We start from the raw sequence: 20,981 nt of genomic DNA, 5'->3' as shown, positions 1-20,981 counted from the left end.
AGTTCACTAAAAATCAGTATCTTCAAGAAGAGAATATAACAGAGAATCGGTAAAAATAAGTTCAGTTCAACAAAAATAATTTAAGTTCGGTAAAATTAATTTCAATTCAGTAAAAATAATTTAAGTTCAGCAAATATAATTTCAGTTCAGTAAAAATAATTTCAGTTCAGCAAAAATAAGGTGAAGTGAACGGGGCCTAAATATCTTCAATTATGTAATTATATAAATTATTTGAAAAATACAAGTTGGGACAAATCTAACAACACCCACTTTGATAATGTTATTTCTTATACATTAGCCTAAAAATATGGTCAAATTTTAGTCAAACTGTACAATCACATCAGACGAATTGAACATAGCCATAGACGATGAAATAACATAATAAGATAAAATGAAATCGTATGACCAGGGGCAACACTTGGGCCATAATATTAGTTGAATTTTATTTAAATGGTGAACAATCCTAGTTTTAGCCTTGTCAAATTAAAAGTCCCAACAACTACATTTGTAAAGTCCACAAGGTATCCCTAAAAAAAAAAAAAAAAAAAAAAAAGCTTCAAAACGTGTGAAAATTTTACAATATTCATTTGAAATATGACTACCATAATGTTTTAATGATTATATAGGTCATAAATGACTTTTTTTCCAAGTAATTAATTATATTACTTTATTAATGATATTAAATAGTATTTTCAACATTTTTTTATTTATCAACAAAGGAACCAGTCGTATTATATATCTAAAATTTAGTCATTTTTCAAAAAGTATGTTATGCTAGATTTTTTTATATATACATATATACACACGGGTGTATCGTACATCCAAATAACCTAAGATTAGTGTTTTTTTTTTTTTTTGAATAAACCTAAGATTAGTTTTTGTTCTTTATTTGATGATAAAATAAAAAACAATCATCAAAATGAGAACAAATACTCATGATGTACAGTACACCCAGGTTGCCGAGTGTATATAACACAATCTCTCGTGATATGCCATTAGTACGTACTCCCTCATCCCCTATATTTTTTTTGCACCATTTAACTATGCACGGTATTCAAGATGCAACTTAAAATGTCTATATCTTTATTTCTATACACGTAAAAATTATAAAAATATGATATTAATAAAATATATAATGAGACGATAAAATCACTCGTGATTATATTTTTTTTTATATAGATCAAGGATACTTTATGGTCAAAATTTTAATCAAAAAATGGCAATAGGACAAAAATTTGATGTTTTTTTTTTTCGAATCTTTTAATTTACTCTATCTAATCTTCTCGAACAAGAGAGTTCTCATATTGAATGCATTAACTAATGTTTTCTACCCTCCAGGATTTCGCCTGTATTGTGGAGGAACTGGGGTAATTTTTGCGTGGTTCTAAAAGAAACTCAAACAAAAACTTTAAAGTGCAAGAGAGATTTTACGTGGAAAACTTCTTGGCCCTAATCAAGAAGAAAAACCACGACCACAAGGGATTTTAAACTCAATTCTTAATAATAATAGGGAAAACAACCTATTACAAATTAAGACTCTAACCTCAAGTTCCTCTACGAACTTAAGTTCCCCCTCAACTGATCCCTCAATCAGTTGAGCTCTCAAATCTCTCTCTTTCTCCTTGCTTCACTCAAAGCAATCTACACACTCTAGAGTTTACCCAAACTCTTCCCAATACAACTCGAATTAAAACTCTAAGATGCTAAGTACAAAGACACTCAAGGACTTAAGTGGATTTTTGACTCTTTTCGAAAAGCTTAGAAGATTGTAATGCTCAAGTGTACTCTTCAAAATAGAAAACCAATTCTATTTATACTAGAGGAAATCAGTTGAAAAACTCCCACGTCTGCCTTGACTTCCACTTCACCACAACTCCCATGAAACTAGGAAGTGCAGTTCGTGGAGGCTTGGGCAGCAAGCTGAAGTATACTTGAGGAAGTGGTTTACTGCTTCCTTAAATTTCTCAACCTCCTTGACCAAGTACAAGATCCGTTTAAAGAGAGTTTTCAAATGAGATTTTACCAAGTCAGATTTTCCAAAACAATAGGATAAAGTTAAAACAGAAAATCTTTAAAATAAATAGAATAAAAGATAATTTTCCGAAAATAAAATAGAATCTTTTATTTTAAACAAGGAAAATAAAATCTTTATAAACTGAAATTCAATCCACTTAAAATCCTATCAATAATCAAAGTACTTAACATATATACAAGAAGTCTAAAATAAATAATAAAGTTACAATAGACTTCTTGAAACTCAGTGAAGCTTCGACTCTGGAGCTTCAGTTCCTCACTCAAGGAACTTGGCTTCTGATTGTCTTCTATCCTTGTCCAAAGCTCTTCCTTTGACCTTGTTCCATGCTCCATTCTGACTCTAGAACTTCGTAGCATATAAACCTGTCAACACTTCAAAGCTAATAGACAAATGTTAAAGCCCTTTTTGGGTTTGCTTAGGTTCCTTGAGTCATCATCAAAACTTAAGATCAACAATATTCCCCCTTTTTGATGAATGACAAACCTAAGCAAACTCATGAATAAAATTGAAAGACAATCAGAAAAGGAAAAACTACTTTAAAATAAAATTGAACTAGCTTTAAAAATTAACAAGGAACTGAAAGTTATACCTTCTAGTTTTAGATGGATGGAAAGCTTGTCAACAATTGAGTTTGCCTTCTTTTCCCCCTTTTGGCGTTCATCAAAATTAAGGCACACAAATATATATACCTAAACACAGCACCATGATAATGGTTTGTGTCCAAAGCATAGAACAAAGCACATATAGGCAGAAATAGTATGCAAATAGTCATAAAGCAAGCATGCAACATCCATATAAACAAACTGATGTTCCTCCAGAACATCGAAAAAGCAAAATACCCTGTTTTAAGTGTTTACAGACCAAAATAAGCTAAATAAAACAAAGTTCAATCCAGACCAAGTTCAAAAGTCAAACATATTTAGAAACGGGACAGAAAGAAAATAGGATTAGGCTTCAGGGGCAGTGGACTGGTGCTCTTCTCCTGCATCTTCAATAGGCACCTCTTCAAGCACCAAGTCTTCCAGTTTCTTCAGAATGTCAGCCTGCCCTTGGGAAATGCTAGAGGTACTCTGCTGAATCGTTGAGGAGAGCTCTATAGAAGCTTTTGTCAAGTCAGACACCATCTTCTCCAAAGTCTCGATTCTCTGAATTATAGCAGGTTGAGCATCAACAAGCTTTTGCACTGAGTCCTTAAGAGCTTTCAACTGTAGGGTAGAGCTGACAGAACCAAGATCAGTCAACCCTACTTCATCTTGAACTGTGGCCTTAGTGAAGGTGCCCTGTTCCCCCTGAATTAATACTTTCTCTTTTTCTTCACTCAGATCAACAAAGGAAGGAGTGCCCACCTTCATTTTTGGCTTAACAGCCAACCTTGTGCTCTTTCTCTTCCCTGCAGCTGTTGTACTGCTCTTCTTTTCTTTCTTCTCAGAACCAGAACCTTCTCCTTTCATTTTTTCTTTCTTCTCTCCCTCTTCCTCACTCTCCTCTCCTTCTAACCACTTATCCAACTCTTCATCCTCTGTCATTACTTTCACTTCCTCTTTGGCTTTTGATAGGTTTTGCTTAGGAAGGAACTGGGTGATACCATCAACAACATACAGGTTCCTGCTTTCAAGGGTTCTGGGTTGGACAAAATGGTTTGTTTGAAGTTTGAGGTTTTCACAGTTTTCCACAGAAATACCAAAACTCTCTATGAGAGTGATGATCAGGTTTGCATAGCCAACTTTCAGGTGATTTGTGAGGCAGTGAGTAAGGTGTTTAATCATGATGGATGGAAAATTAATTTGGATTTTGTTTTCAAGACAATACATGAGCATAGCATCCAGATGATTTGCTTCATGCCTATGCTGAGTTCTAGGGACAATGGCTTGATGGACAAAAATAAATAGCACTTTCTGAAGGGGAGAAAACAGATTATGGTTGGTTTGGACCTTAGACAACTTCCCACCAATTGATTCCACAACTTCTTTAATAGACACATCACCAACACCTAATTCTGTTGCACCCTTAAAATATTCATCAAACCCCTCATTCGGAGTTCCAAAGATAGCACTCAGATAATCAGCATCAAAACTAATTTTCTTATTTTTAACTTTAGAAACACAAACACCATCAAAGTTCTTGAAATTCGCACAGAATTCTTTCAAAGGAGCATGAGCAAGCACATTATTATAACTTTCACTAAACAATTGAATCCAATTTTGTGCTTCTAAAATTTCAAGGAGTTCAGTGTACTTACTAGCCTCACACCAATTTAAATTGATGCAGAAACCATGGATGAAGCGATCAGAGCTTGCTTCAATTCTCTTGACAGAGGGAGATTTCTCCAGTAGTATCTTTTCTCCCATTTCTACCCAACCTTGTTCCTCGGGTTCCTCCAGCTTGCGTTTCTTCGATTCGCTTCTGTCTACTGGCAAGTTCTTTGGCTTTTCAGGGACGGCTTTGGTTTGAATTACTTGCTCGATTTCCATGGGTGAGTCTTTTTGTGGAGTTAACTGAGTTTTTGGTGAAATATCCATGGGAGAGTAAGTTGAATCGTTGAAATGTAGTATGTATTTTACGGAGTGAGGAGGTGAAGAACAGTGGTTAGGGTTTGGTTTCATTTTATAGTGGGGTGAATTCTGAGAGGTGAATTAGGTCGGTGGAATAGTGTAGAAGGTGAATTGAATGGGGTATGTGTCGTTTGAAGAAGGATAGAGAAATAACTTTTTACTTGGTCAGATTAAAGACTGAAGATTCATTTAATGTGATTTGACATCAAGAGTCTTGTTTAAATAGAGAAGTTTTTGATCAGAAACTTGAATTGAATTCGAAAAGACTAGGGTATTTGATTGAAGATAGATTTGAATTTAAAGAGATAAACTTGAGAGATTAATTCAAAAATAAAAGGATAAGATTTTTTTCAGAAGATAAAAATTAATTAACTGACTAGCTAATTAATTCAAGAAGAGATAGAACAAAATCTTATGAAAATACTAGGAGGAACTTGGAACAAATCAACATAGCTTGTTAGTAATATAGATAAGCAAGTGCAATTTGATTTCTTCACATACAGCCACAATCCCATATGTATTGCCATACATTCTAATGCTCAGGACTATGTTTTCACATATACAGATTGTGTAAGACACATATAATGCATGCACAATTGACTTATACCTTGGGGAAACTTGAGGTCTTCTAACTCAATTGTATCATACCAAGTTCCATGCGCATCTTTTCAAATTTGTCCCTGCTCAAAGGCTTAGTAAGAATTTCAGCAATTTGATTTTCAGTCTCACAAAAATCTAATTTAATTAAGCCTTTTTCCACATTATCCTTAAGAAAATGATGCCTTATATGAATATGCTTTACACGAGAATGATGAACTGGATCTTTTGAAATGCATATGGCACTAGTATTATCACAATAAATAGGAATGCAATTATACTTCATACCATAGTCCCTTAGTTGTTGTTTTATCCAAAGTACTTGAGAACAACAGGCAGCAGCTGCCACATATTCAGCTTCAGCAGTTGACAAGGCCACTGTGTTCTGTTTCTTGGATCCCCAAGAAACTAGACATGGCCCAAGAAACTGAATCATCCCTGAAGTACTTTTTCTGTTCACCAGATCCCCTGCATAGTCAGCATCTGCAAAACCTTTTAAATCAAAAGTATCACTTCTAGGATAGAAGAGACAAAGATTGTCAGTTCCTTTGAGGTACCGTAGGATCCTTTTCACTGCTATAAGATGTGATTCTTTAGGAATAGATTGAAACCTTGCACATAAGCCAACACTAAATGCTATATCAGGTCTACTAGCAGTTAAGTATAAAAGAGATCCAATCATACCTCTGTATCCAGTTTGATCTACACTAGTTCCTTGTAGATCTTCATCTAACCTTGTGCTTGTTCCCATAGGTGTATGGTAGGTCTTTGCTTGGTCAAGATTATATTTCTTCAGTAGTTCCTTGACATACTTTTGTTGGTGAATTGCAATACCTCTTTCTGTTTGTTTGATTTGTAGTCCAAGGAAGAAGTTGAGTTCCCCCATCATGCTCATCTCGAATTCACCACTCATTAGTTCAGCAAAGTATTTACACAAGTTTTCGTTAGTTGCTCCAAAAATAATATCATCAACATATATTTGAACAACTAGTAAATCAGTTCCTTCAGATTTTAAAAACAAAGTTTTATCTACTTTTCCTCTTTTAAAATCATTTTGAAGAAGGAACTTAGAGAGCCTTTCATACCAAGCTTTAGGAGCTTGTTTCAGCCCATAAAGAGCTTTATCAAGCTTAAAGACATGATTAGGAAATTGGGGATTTTCGAAACCAGGAGGTTGTTCTACGTACACCTCCTCTTCAAGAAAACCATTTAGGAAAGCACATTTAACATCCATTTGATACAGTTTGAAACCCATGAAATAGGCAAAAGCAATTAATATTCTAATAGCTTCTAATCTAGCAACAGGAGCAAAAGTTTCTTCGAAATCAATACCTTCTTGCTGATTGTAGCCCTTCACAACAAGTCTGGCCTTGTTTCTCCCAATTGTTCCATATTCATCCAGCTTGTTCCTGAATACCCACTTGAGCCCTATAACCTTTTTGTGTTCTGGTTTCTCTTCAAGATGCCAGACCTTGTTCCTTTCAAACTCATTTAGTTCATCTTGCATGGCTATTATCCAGTCAGCATCCTTCAGAGCTTCGTCATGATTTCTTGGCTCAATTGTGGATAAGAAGGCTTGGAAGGCACAGAAGTTCCTCATCTGTGATCTGGTCTAAGTTCCTTTACCAATATCACTTATGATAAGATCTGTTGGATGAGAGCCTTGATATTTGAATGGCTTTGGATGAAACTCTCTAGCAGGAACTCCAATTTGAGGCACTTCTTCTTCGGTTTCTTCTGCATTTTCCTCGTCGCCGGATTCTCCATGATCTTGTTCCTCCGGGGTTTCTTGATCAGGAACTTCAGCATTTTCTTGATGTTCTTGCTCAGGTTCCTCTTCTAATTCCTTGGTTTGCTTGGAGGCTTCTTCCTCTTCTTTCCTGTCTCTAATCATTCCAATTTCATAATCATTAATGTCTTGTTCCTGTACATTCATAAACATATTAGATTCATCAAATATCACATGAATGCTTTCTTCTACACACAATGTATTTTTGTTGTAAACTCTGTAAGCCTTGCTATTTGATGCATAGCCAAGGAACACAGCTTCATCACTTCTTTCATCAAATTTTCCTATGTTCCTTTTCCCATTATTATGGACAAAACACCTGCATCCAAAAGCTCAAAAGTGAGAAATATTGGGTTTTCTGCCCTTAAACAGTTCATAAGGAGTCTTATTGATGATTGGTCTCATCATAACTCTATTAATAATATAACAAGCAGTATTAATAGCTTCAGCCCAGAAGTTCCTTGGAAGACCACTTGCTATGAGCATAGTTCTTGCCATGTCTTCTAGAGTCCTGTTCTTCCTTTCAACAACTCCGTTCTGTTGAGGAGTTCTTGGAGCTGAAAAGTTATGATCCATGCCATTTTCTTTGCAAAAGTCATCGAATCTTGAATTCTCAAACTCTGTTCCATGATCTGATCGAATGTGGATAATTTGATTTCCACTTGACTTTTGAACTCTTTTGGCAAAGGACACAAATTCATCAAAAGTCTCGTCCTTGCTAGACAAGAAAATCACCCAAGTAAATCTAGAAAAATCATCAATAATAACTAAAACATATTTCTTTCCACTTCTACTTTGAACACGCATGGGGCCGCACAAATCCATATGGATTAGCTCCAATGGCTTTGTGGTGCTGACCATGGTTTTGCTTTTGAAGGAGGACCTGACTTGCTTGCCTCTCACACATGCATCACAGATATGTTGTATGAGGAACTTGACTGAGGGAAGCCCTATGACCAAGTTCCTTGCTCTAAGTTTATCCATGAGTGAGAAGCTAGCATGTCCAAAACGTCTATGCCATAATAAAGGATCATCATTAATGGCACTCAGGCAGGTAAGGTTGTTCCTTGGAACAGAATTCAGATCCACAATGTATGTGTTCCCTTTTCTAGTTCCTTCAAGAACAACCCTTCCTGTTTTATCATTAATGATGTTGCATGAATCAGAGGTAAAACTTACAGAGTTTCCTTTATCACAAAATTGTGATATGCTCAGCAAATTGTGCATTAAACCCTCGACCAAAAGTACATTTTCTATTGAATGAGAACTGGACCTTCCTACTTTTCCTTTAGCAATTACTTCACCCTTCTTGTTGTCTCCAAAGGTCACAGTTCCTCCTGGATAGGCCTCTAGTGAGAGAAACTTTGATTTGTCTCCTGTCATATGCTTTGAACAACCACTGTCGAGGTACCACGTGTTGTTCCCCCTCACTAGGACCTGCAAAAGAACTCATTGGTTAGATTCAGGAACCCAGGTTTCCTTGGGTTCCTTGGACGTTGATGCAATATCAGATTTCTTTACCCAGACTTGCCTAACATTCTTGTTAACAGACTGTTCCTTCTTGTTACAAGTAGCAACAAGATGGCCAGTTTTACCACAGAAGGTACATACTTTATAGCTAGGCAGGTCTACATATTTTTTCTTGTTAATATGCTTTGAACGTATGAATCCTAGACCTTCAGTTCTTTTGGTTTGAGCATTCTCAATCCACTTAGGAATTCCAACATGACTAATGCATCTTTCTTTTCGAAGCTCAAGTTCCTTCTCCAATTTTGCCTTTTCAATTCTTAACTCATCAAGATCAAAATTTTAATTTTTCAAAATCCTCATTAAATTTAGGCAAAGATTCAGAGGAGGAACTTGGAGATATTTCAGCATTAGCTAGTTTGTATTGAGTCAGTTCTACGTTAATCATAATATTTTCAAACTTGAGTTTCTCATTCATTTCTTTTAAGAGAAGATTCTTGTCAAAAAGTTCAAAAAATCTGCTTTGCACATCAGTTCGTTGATTTTCAATCCACGTACTGTGTTCCTTGCAGACTTTGAGAGCTCTTTGACACTCACCTAGACGAATACTAGTGTGAGTCCATTCATCTTCCATTTCAAACACTAAATCAATGAGAGCATCTTTAGTATAAGTTTTAAGTACATTAGGATCAAGGAATACCTCTTTAGCAAGCTCATCATTGTAAGCCCTGTCATCACGTTTGGCCATCAAACACAGATGAGCTGATTCTTCTTCATGTTGTTCCTCTTCATCCTCACTTTCAGAATCTCCTCATGCAGCTATCATAGCCTTCCTTATGTCTGTTTTGTTGAAAGGAGTTTTGTTGTAGTTGCTCTTAACTTGTTCCTTTGCCTTCCCTTTACCTTTCTCTGTTTCCCAAAGTGGACACTCACGAATGAAGTGTTCCAGTGATCCACATTTGTGACAACCAGAGTCAGCCTTTGACGTAGAGGGTTTCTTGGTGAAGTTCCTTGACCTGTTGTTTCTGTTGAACATTCTTTTGAACCTTCTCACCAGCATAACTGCCTCTTCTTCGTCTACTTCAGATTCTTCTTGATCTCCAGCTTTGAGAGCCAAGCCTTTTCCTCGGTTTCCTTCACTGTTGCTTGTTCCCAGGTGCAACTCATGAGTCATGAGGGAACCAGCAAGTTGCTCAATGTTGAACTTTGTGAAGTCCTTTGTTTCTTGTAAGGCTGTTACCTTTGCTCTCCATCTCTCATCTTGAGGGAGGCTTCTTAGAACTTTTCTGACCTGCTCATCAATAGAGATTTGCTTTCCAAGAGAAACAAGCTCATTAATAATGTTAGTGAATCTAGTTAACATTTCCTGAATTGATTCTTTTGGTTGCATTTCAAACCGTTCATATTTTGACATAAGCAAGTCAATTTTAGAGCGTTTCACTTCGTTAGTTCCTTCATGAGTTACTTGAAGTAAATCCCAAATTTCTTTAGCATTTTTACAACCCATAACACGATTGTGTTCATGGGGTCCAAGACCACAATGAAGTAATTTAACAGCAAGTGCATTAATTTCCATTTTCTCAAAATCTTCCTTATCAAACTCAGACATAGGTTTAGGTACTACCTCATTTTCACTGTTAGTTTTGGTAATTTCAAAATCACCAACTTCGATAACTCTCCAAACCTGGTAGTTGTCAGCTTTGATAAAGATTTCCATCCTGTTCTTCCAATAGGTGTAGAATTTCCCATTGAACATAGGAGGACGCTGCGTAGAGTAACCTTCTTCCAGTTTCTCGTGATTGTTCATCTTGATTCCAGGAACTTAACTCGTCAGGGTTTCCTGATTTCTTCGAGGAACCTGCTCTGATACCAATTGTTGACTCGAATGAACAATACAAGAGGGGGGGTGAATTGTATTGTGGAGGAACTGGGGTAATTTTTGCGTGGTTCTAAAAGAAACTCAAACAAAAACTTTAAAGTGCAAGAGAGATTTTACGTGGAAAACTTCTTGGCCCTAATCAAGAAGAAAAACCACGACCACAAGGGATTTTAAACTCAATTCTTAATAATAATAGGGAAAACAACCTATTACAAATTAAGACTCTAACCTCAAGTTCCTCTACGAACTTAAGTTCCCCCTCAACTGATCCCTCAATCAGTTGAGCTCTCAAATCTCTCTCTTTCTCCTTGCTTCACTCAAAGCAATCTACACACTCTAGAGTTTACCCAAACTCTTCCCAATACAACTCGAATTAAAACTCTAAGATGCTAAGTACAAAGACACTCAAGGACTTAAGTGGATTTTTGACTCTTTTCGAAAAGCTTAGAAGATTGTAATGCTCAAGTGTACTCTTCAAAATAGAAAACCAATTCTATTTATACTAGAGGAAATCAGTTGAAAAACTCCCACGTCTGCCTTGACTTCCACTTCACCACAACTCCCATGAAACTAGGAAGTGCAGTTCGTGGAGGCTTGGGCAGCAAGCTGAAGTATACTTGAGGAAGTGGTTTACTGCTTCCTTAAATTTCTCAACCTCCTTGACCAAGTACAAGATCCGTTTAAAGAGAGTTTTCAAATGAGATTTTACCAAGTCAGATTTTCCAAAACAATAGGATAAAGTTAAAACAGAAAATCTTTAAAATAAATAGAATAAAAGATAATTTTCCGAAAATAAAATAGAATCTTTTATTTTAAACAAGGAAAATAAAATCTTTATAAACTGAAATTCAATCCACTTAAAATCCTATCAATAATCAAAGTACTTAACATATATACAAGAAGTCTAAAATAAATAATAAAGTTACAATAGACTTCTTGAAACTCAGTGAAGCTTCGACTCTGGAGCTTCAGTTCCTCACTCAAGGAACTTGGCTTCTGATTGTCTTCTATCCTTGTCCAAAGCTCTTCCTTTGACCTTGTTCCATGCTCCATTCTGACTCTAGAACTTCGTAGCATATAAACCTGTCAACACTTCAAAGCTAATAGACAAATGTTAAAGCCCTTTTTGGGTTTGCTTAGGTTCCTTGAGTCATCATCAAAACTTAAGATCAACAGTTTAGTTAACAATAAACCACGATTTTATCTTTAATTTATATGATAACTAATCAAAGCGAATTTGTTATTTTGCTTATTGTTAAATATGAATAAAGTGTCGAACTCTCTCTTCTTTTCTTAATGTAGAACACTTACATGTGTTGTTTGGGAAGTTTATACTTGAACACTAATTGATACATGCACCCAGAGCTAGAGTACTAAAAACATAGTTTTTTTTTTTTATTGATATTTATATTTAATGTATTTGATAAATGTCAAATTCGCTGCCTTTTAAAACAAATTTGCCATTCAAAATATCCATGTACATAAAACAATCCATAAAATCGTCACAACCTAGATGCACGCACCGATAACACATAGATCGAAACATTGATTCATACCTAAAATTAGTAGTCCAATGGCCTAACAAAATCATAAAACAGAGGTAAATTAGCTGTTTATATTTTTTAAATATATCACAAAATTGTGTTATTAAAAATAGGAAGCTCTTAATGAAGTCATCAAGAATAAATTAAACAAGCTCAAATTGGCCACTTTTGTTCTATTTACTTAATATTTTTCTTCCCCTTTCTCTAAGGGGTTTTGTTCCATCTCTGGTCAATTCTTTACCAAAAGAGAAGGCACAAGAACTTTGGATACCCTAATTAATCTTCTCACATTGCACTACAATTTTCATCATATATATACTCAGCATTTTGAAGACATAATTATAAGGTATCTCTTTTATTATTTTCCTCGTTTAATATGTTGATTACATAATATCATTCGTACATATTATAAATAATTTTTCGTTTACATCTAATTTAACATTTATTGCTTTTGAAATCATTAACATGATTTTTTTTTTTTTTTTTTTGATCATGCATCCAGTAAGTTTAGAGAGGATTTAATATTCTTATAACATTAGAAGCCTTATAATTTGCTGGCATGCACAATTTTGTAAGCTAAAAAAAAGTCCTGTTTATAAAGCTACCTCAATTTTATTTTAACATCCTCATTACTTATTTGAATGGAATTGATTGTTACATTTGAGATTTTGCAAAGGTAGTTCCCGTGTCATGTACGGTAATTATTAATAACCATTATTAAATTATTATTATAATTAATTCTAAAAATATACTCCACCTATCAAATTTTGATCAAAATAAAGGATTACAAAAGATATGTTAGATATGTCATCAAAAAACATAATATGTTAGATATAAAATGACATTGAAAATTATCAAAATTATGTTAAGATTTATTTTTATTTTATTTTTTTTTTACAACCAAGAAATTTTTTTTTTCTCTCTCTAATAGCTATATAATATGGGTTCGAATCCTTTATTCCACTATTGTATCTCATTCCATCTACCACTCAATATTATTGGTCCACATCATTTTAGCTACTATTCATTTTCTTGATTTAGCTTTTAATAGCAAATAAATTAACTAGAATTTACATCATTTACATTTAAGCACTACTAATCTTTCTTTCTTTTCCATACAATTACGCATAATTCAACTCCTTAAAAAAAATATTTCTTCAAAAATTTAACATAATCTTTCTACTCAAAATTCTAATAATAGCTTCTTTTAAAAGAAGTATTATTATTATTGAAAATAGATTAGAGAATATTTTGTATAACATTTGTTTCTTTAATAATTAGTATAATTTTATTCAGAAAAAAACAAAAACAAAAACAAAACCTAGAGATGCCACGTGTCATTGTCGGTGTAGTTATTGATTAATTTTGGTCAAAGTCTGTATAATTTGACCACAAAATATCAATTTGATGGTTTCACAATTAAGAATTTTTTGGGGGGAATCACTCTATATATTAAGTACAAAGTATAAGAATTTAGGCTCATAGTCTAAACATAGGTTATATGAGGTTATGAACCTTGAGTGCCACAAACCGATAATAAACTATCAAAATATTAATTTAGGAGTCAGTTTTAATGAGAAAGCTGTAGAAAATATGCCTCCAATTCAAGCATTTTGTCTTTAAAAAGATTTTTATTTTATTTTTTTACAAAAAATCTCCAATAAATTCCGATCTACAATTCCACAACTTGTTATTTTAATATATCCCGTGTTAATGCACAGGTACATTCTAGTATTTCTATATTCTAGTATTTCTATTTTTATTTTTCTTGACAAGTTCAATTATTCCTAATTAAATTGTCTATAAAAAGAAAATTTTATGAATATAATAATCTACAATTTTTTGTTTTTTTTTTTTTTTGGAATATGATACTTGCTCTAATACGTAAATTAGTTTCTGGTTGAAGTTTATAATTAATAGGCCCTAAAACATTGGGACACCCATGGATCAAATAAAGGAGGAGCCACCCATGAGGCGCAAAAGCTCATTACAAAATCTAAACAGAGAAGAGGCCCAAAAAGAAGCAGAGGCCCAACTAAAGGGCCCATTAAAAAAGTCGTCAAGTACCCGAATAAACTGTCTTTGCTCCCCAACTACTCATGTCGGATCCTTTCGATGTCGGCTACATAGACACGGGAAAACCGGGTTGTGGGCACTCGGTCGGAGCGGATTTATCCGAGATGGATGAGAAGTCAAATACTAAATCAAGCTCATCCTCCTCAACCATGCAAATGCATTGACTAAAGGAGGTTTCATTTGATGTTAATATTATGATATGATATTGTATTAATTATTTATGTGAGGGAAATTAAAGTGCCTTGACTTTGCTAGCTTTGGTGTATGAGATTTAAGGGTGGAGAAACTTGGATTAAATTTTTTTTGACGATACCTTGTATCTTCATTCTTGTATGTAAAAAAAAAATTAGCATTTGACAAGTTAATCTTGTTGAGAAGTTCTAACTAAATAATTTGCAATATATATGATCCATATAAACCACATTAGTTAAAGCAAGTTCAATACATCTTCGTATATAATTCATATATATGTCTTTTCATCAATAGTTTGTTGCATCATATTGACTTTTTACATTAATCTTACATTAACATTAAGCATGTATATTTACTAATATATAGAAATGAATTTTATTATATTTAATTTGTTGAGTTAATATGATGCATTTGTTAAGAAATGAACTGGTTTATTGTAAATATTTGAGCGACAAAGACTGATGTTATTGTTGCGGAACGATATATAGTTTTATTAAATTTTGAAGTTTATTTCATGAAAATTCAACTTCCTTTTTTTTGGCCTAAATGAACCACAAATTACAAATAGAGTGAAGATTTCAAACATGTGACCTATCATACACAAGCCATTGATCCTAACTACTATGCCATCAAGACCTTATCGGAGCACGGGTCGGAGCTCGCTCCTTATATGTTATTGTTTCTGGAAACAGAATCCTCCTAAGCGTGTTAGAGTATTACAAGGGATATCAAGATGTCCTAATTGCTATTGTCCGAATGCCCAGATATCCTTCATTCAGCTCCGCTTGGCTAGGGTGAGTCCGAGGGCTCCGCCTTGAGGTCCGAGAGCTCGACCTGTAAAACAGAGAAGGTTAGCTGCTCCGGGGGGTGTGACCCGGGAAAGCCCTCCGATGCTTAAGTCAGCGAATGTACTTTCTAGATAGAGAATGTAGAGAGAGAGTACTTAGAGAGAGAAAGTAGAGAAAGAAGGAGAGTGAATTAGGAAAAAGTTAGCATCATTAATGATTGGAGAGCTATTTATAGTTGTATTTTCAGGTGGCAAAAGTTATACTTAATTGGACAGATTAAGGACAAATCTTTACTTTATAGTGATTAATGATGGGCTGGATCATGAAAGGGTATTTTTATAATTATAGGTTACTGGGCTTAGGACAATGGACTTGGCCCAAACATTTATAAATAGTTCAACAACATTCTCTCGCACTAACTTTGCTAATCAACTTTATCCGTGAAATAACGTTTACATTACAATCCAAATAAAAAAATTAACAAGATGTACAATAAATCAAAATTTCGATTCATTAGTACTACATATTTAATAGCCTATGTGGGATTGCAAATTGCACCAATTCACCATCAATGCCTTTGCATATGTTGCCCCCACACGATCAATATTCTAAAAGATAGAAAATTACTTAGAATTAATTTAAGTTTTAGACATTAATCACATTATCGTAATTAATAAATATCAATTTGAAAACTTACTAGCAAGCATGAACTCATGAAGCATCATTTAGTTGACTAGTTCAAGCAACATAATTGATGTTCAAAAAAGAAAACTCCCAATTTGTTTTTGTTATGTTCGTTTGATGAACTGTTTTTGATAGATATGTCTTCTTTTAGGGTTCCTTATTCTGTATTATGTATCCTCGACTTAATACAATTATACGAACATGGTAGTATCATTGTAATATTTGTCCTTAAACCTCTCTCTTTATTCTTATAATCCATGGTAATTTATTAATTATTCCACATAGATACGAGGGGTAATTTACAATGCAAGTGAGTTGTCCTTGACCAATTTTAATCTTTCGATTACAGAGTAATTATCAGTAAACTCTTTTTTATTGTAAAAAATATTGACAAATTAATAGTACAGCAATTGGTTTTTATACAATTTCTTGGAGCTACAACTTGTATAACTTTCTAATATGCAAAAATAAGTCATTGTTAATTAGTTGTCGATCAACTTGTCCATGATGTATCAACTTTATGTTTGACATAATATTAAAAACCAAAAAAAAATGTTTAGTGTATAACTACTATAAATTCAAGAACAAAAACAGCTTGATCGATCATTACCAAACCAAATTAGTAATCCTTTAATTTTGCTATGTTATTGTCAACATATAACAAAATGAGAGGTCCAAAGGTGCTAATAATAGTACCAGGAATAATAATGCTTGTAACATTATTGTCCCTAGCTACCACCACGACTTCAGCCACCGCGACTGCACCCACTCCAGCCCCCGCGGCTGCTCCCACTTCACCATCGCCTCCTCCTGTATGCGACGGTGAAGGTACCCCCGCCATTACCCTAGCACAAGACGAACAAGTAGTCTTGAATTTCACAAACTTTATAGTAAAGACCAACGTCGAAAAGCTTGTAAATGGTACGTACAATCCTTTGTTGCATGGACGTCTAATTGATTGTGGATGTGGTAGAATAATAGATACACGTTCACCTCAAGAGATGGAAGCAGCTATTCTTAAGTTTTGTCAAGGAAAGGAATTTGTTTCGATTTTCGAAGCCTATGTCCTTTATCTCATACAATTGGCCCGGGAGTCTCAAGGCGGCTCGCAACATCAGCTCCCTCCATCGCCGCCTAGTGGTGCTTTTTCAAACGGTATGCCATCGTCTGTTACTTACACTGATCTTGTTGATTCTCAGATTGCTAGCTATGAATCTAGTATCGAATCATTGGGAAACATTGGCTAACGAGCTAAGGATTGGTTGCTTGGTTTACTTGTGAGAGGTCTCAGTTCATTAATGTTTTTCTACTTATGAAAAATAAAATTGTACGTCTTTTGGTGTGTCTAGTGTCTTGTTGCAATTCGTAAGGTGTTTTTACATGGTGTGTGATCATGATGTATGGTCTTATATTTTGTTTTCTTAAAATTTGTTAGTTGTTGATTGTAATTGGTTAGTTTTCATATTCACTTTTTCTATGAGTGTATTATTTCCATGAGTCATTATGAAATCCTATTCATATCGTAACAAGTTCTTTTTTTTTAAAAATGAAACAAGACGAAAATATATATATTAACCATAACTGGTTTTACAAAAGATAGCTTCAAACAGAAGGCGAAATATGAGGCTATATATGACACAACTCACCGAATGCTTCAAGATATGCGCAAAATAGAAATTGGAGATAAAAAAAATCCAATATGTATTGAAATGTTAGAACTACCTTATTCTCTTGGATATCATTTTCTGGTAAATGAAATCTGATTCATTAGAATCCCATTCAGTAAAACCGAAGAATTATAGAAATCCAAACACTATATTAGAATCCCATTCAGTAAAACCGAAAAATTAAAAAAATTCAAACATATTAGAATCCCATTCAATAAACTGAAGAATTATAGAAATTCAAACACTATAAGCCTGAAATAAGATGACCATAAAGCATGAACTGCTAAACTACTTAGGCAACTAAAATGTCTGAACCATTTACAAAGATAGTAATCTTCCAGAACAAATTACTCCATTTGACCGCATTAAGTAGTATGAACACTCCACACCATGTCGTCATATCTTGGTTAGATTTTCAGCTCCACTTGTGCCATTGATCATTTTCCTTATAGCTGTCAAGTCTTTGTTGGCGCCTACATGCCATTAAAGTATATTAGTGCTTAAAACTCACCATATTATATCCTTAATCTTACAGCTTAAAGCCGTATCAGCTCAGCATAGAATTACAAGATTGTATGCATATGGGGTGTAATGGGAATCTCGAAGCAAAATACAATATGGTAGTAGGAAAAAAATGATAAATACCCATGATAGATACAATGGCGAGGACTTGTCATTAGACCAATCTCTAAATAACCCTAGCACAGATGAACTAACACCTCTTAATGCAGCCTGGTAAATACCATATTTACCAGTGTCTCTGTTTATGGCAGAAAATGTCATGTAGTAGACAAATCCCAGGGTAATATTAACTTTTATTAGCTTCTCCAACTTCAACTTCCCATCCTACCATAAAATATCCAGGCACACATGTTAATAGTAACAGATAATGAAATAAGAGAAATTGTTTTATAACTACTCAAATAAAAAAATAATTATCTAAGCTAGAGAATCATAACCAATCAAACCCCGACACACACACACCCCTCTCTTCATTTTAAAGAAAGATCGAAAAGGAAACAAAGCTTCTAAGATATATAATAAACCGATTATTGATTACTATTGCAATGTTCAAAAATCAAATAAATTTAATCACACGACATTATGGTTGTGTGTTAGTGAATAGTGATTAATAGAATTGTGTGTTTTGGTGAATAAATTTGGTTAAGTCTTGTGACTCCATTGTTATTCACTCGAACCCTATCACACATATATCAATCTAGCTATCTTAGAGATTTATTGGTTGCATGTTATTAATTGGGTCAGTCCAACTTAATAAAGACCCACAGAGTTGAGAGATAATAATCTCATCAACTAAGGCACAAAGTGAAGTGTATAGACTATAGACTAGAGAAAGAATCAACCTTGTTGAGGCGGTTGTATTTAGCAACAGCTTTTCTGGCCATTTGATGGCATTCTTTGCTGCGCTCGAGCTTTTCCCTTCTCGCGACATTATCCCGCCGTCAACATTTGGGCCAGAGCCAGAGCAAGAAAAGCGCTGAAACATCAAATATAATCGTGTAAGGCAGTTTGACATTGTTGTAATACAGACAGAGATTGAAATTGAAATAAAAGTAACCTGAAGGATATTCTTTCGTCGGCATTCGTAAGAAAATCGTACGAGTGTGTGATATTGAGATGTATCCTTCTTCTTCAATTTGTGACCGTCAATTTCCACCAAACGAACATCACAAGTGTCGAATTCTTCGAAAACATTGTTCGAAATTGATCGAGGCTGCTTAATCATGCTTAACATCTCATCATCATCAACAAAGTCATTGATTCTATCACCATTTCCATTATCATCATCAGATGATATTTCCATATTTGACAATTCCACCTCCGCATTCATTCTCTTCTTATCGTACAAAAAGTGGGGTTGTATTGAAATTATTCTGAACTGGCGTTGTCAATTGCAATCGTACAAAGATTGCATGGACGTCTAATTGATTGTGGGTGTGGTAGAATAATAGATACACGTTCACCTCAAGAAATGGAAGCAGCTATTCTTAAGTTTTGTCAGTGTATTATTTCCATGAGTCGGTATGAAATCCTATTCATATGGTAACAAGTTCTTGGATGCCTATCTTTAAAACATTTTTATTTTTTAACAGAAACAAGACGAAAATATATTAATTAACCATAACTGGTTTTACAAAAGATAGCTTCAAACAGAAGGCTATATATGACACAACTCACCGAATGCTTCAAGATATGCGCAAAATATGAAGCTTGCCTAAATCTTATACATAAGATAGGAATATACACATAAAAAGCCTAAAAACAAACGTACTAGAACTGGAACCAAGCTTAGAGTTTAGATATAATTGTGCAAAAGTAAAAAAAAAAATATAATCATTTAGAATTTTGATATAATAGTCTCAGTATATAGTTTCAAAATATTAATATAACTAGGTTAGAATCCGTGCGATGCATGGTTTATATAAAACCTATTTAATTTATACATTTTGATAATATATCGCTTTTATACATGAATATAAATAAGAATTACGTACATTTTGTAATTTAAAATCTTTTATTTTTATCAAAATTATGATATAGTATATGTTCGACGTCGTCTAATTCATAGTTCAACATAGGACGTCGTTTATTAGTGTATTATTTAAAATTGTTTCAATTTCCTACGATAAATTGATAGGTTTTAGTTGTAAGGTGGAAGCTTCTAATATTTAAATTTCAAAAATGTTAAATAGAATAGCTCTACAAAAACAAAATAAAACAAAAAAAAACAAAACAAAAAAATAAAATGACATCATCATTGCATTTAGGCGGAAATTTTTTTATTAAGAGAGCGACACGTGGGCAGTAATGACGTTAGCATATTCTGTTTTAGTAATAGTTAACAAATTTACACTTATTGATACTCTAAGGGAAAATTTTGAAAAATACCACCATGTAAAGTAGTGAATTTTGACATTACCACCTCAAGTTTTTTTTTTATTTAATCGTACCACCTAGTTTTTTCCAAAACGTTTAAAAGTACCACCATTTTTCTGTATGACGTCATCATGGGTCCCACTTTTTCATTTTCCCTCTCTTTCCCCTTGATTTCCCCTATCTTCTCCCCTCTTTCTACCTATTCATCTTGCAAATTTGATTTCAATTATAGCATTTTCACAAATTAGGGTATTAATTTATGCAATTAAACCTTCAACGAATTGAATTGATTAGTGTAATTAGGGTTTGGGTAATCAATTTGGGGGCCGTTCTTGCGGTTTTCTTGCCGATTTGTCCCTTTTTTCCTGTTTTTTAAGGAAGGTGCTTGCCCGCGGCTATTCGTAGATCTGGAGTCAATTCAAAAAATTAGGGTTTATGAATTGATTAATTGGATGAATAGATGGACAATTAAAACATATAATTGGGGCGAAAACACAATTAAAACATGTAAAAAATGGTGGTACTTTTTAGTGTTTTGGAAAAAACTAGGTGGTACGATTAAATAAAATAAAAATAAAATAAAACTTGAGGTGATAATGTCAAAATTCACTACTTTACATGGTGATATTTTTCAAATTTTCCTAAATTAAGATACGTATTATATAGATCAAAATTTCGCTTTACACATACGTAATCCGTTAAACTTGGGCACTAAAAAAGAGTAAATGCTTCTCTGAATGGTGTTCAAAATTTTAATGTGGTTCTGCTAGTTAATAGTTGGATTTTGGAATCGCTCTAATACTTCAACAGTTC

The sequence above is a fragment of the Chenopodium album genome, chromosome 13, assembly GCF_948465745.1.
Source record: "Chenopodium album chromosome 13, dcCheAlbu1.1, whole genome shotgun sequence".
In the NCBI taxonomy this organism is placed as follows: Eukaryota; Viridiplantae; Streptophyta; class Magnoliopsida; order Caryophyllales; family Amaranthaceae; genus Chenopodium; species Chenopodium album.
Note: the sequence above shows the minus strand (reverse complement) of the source record.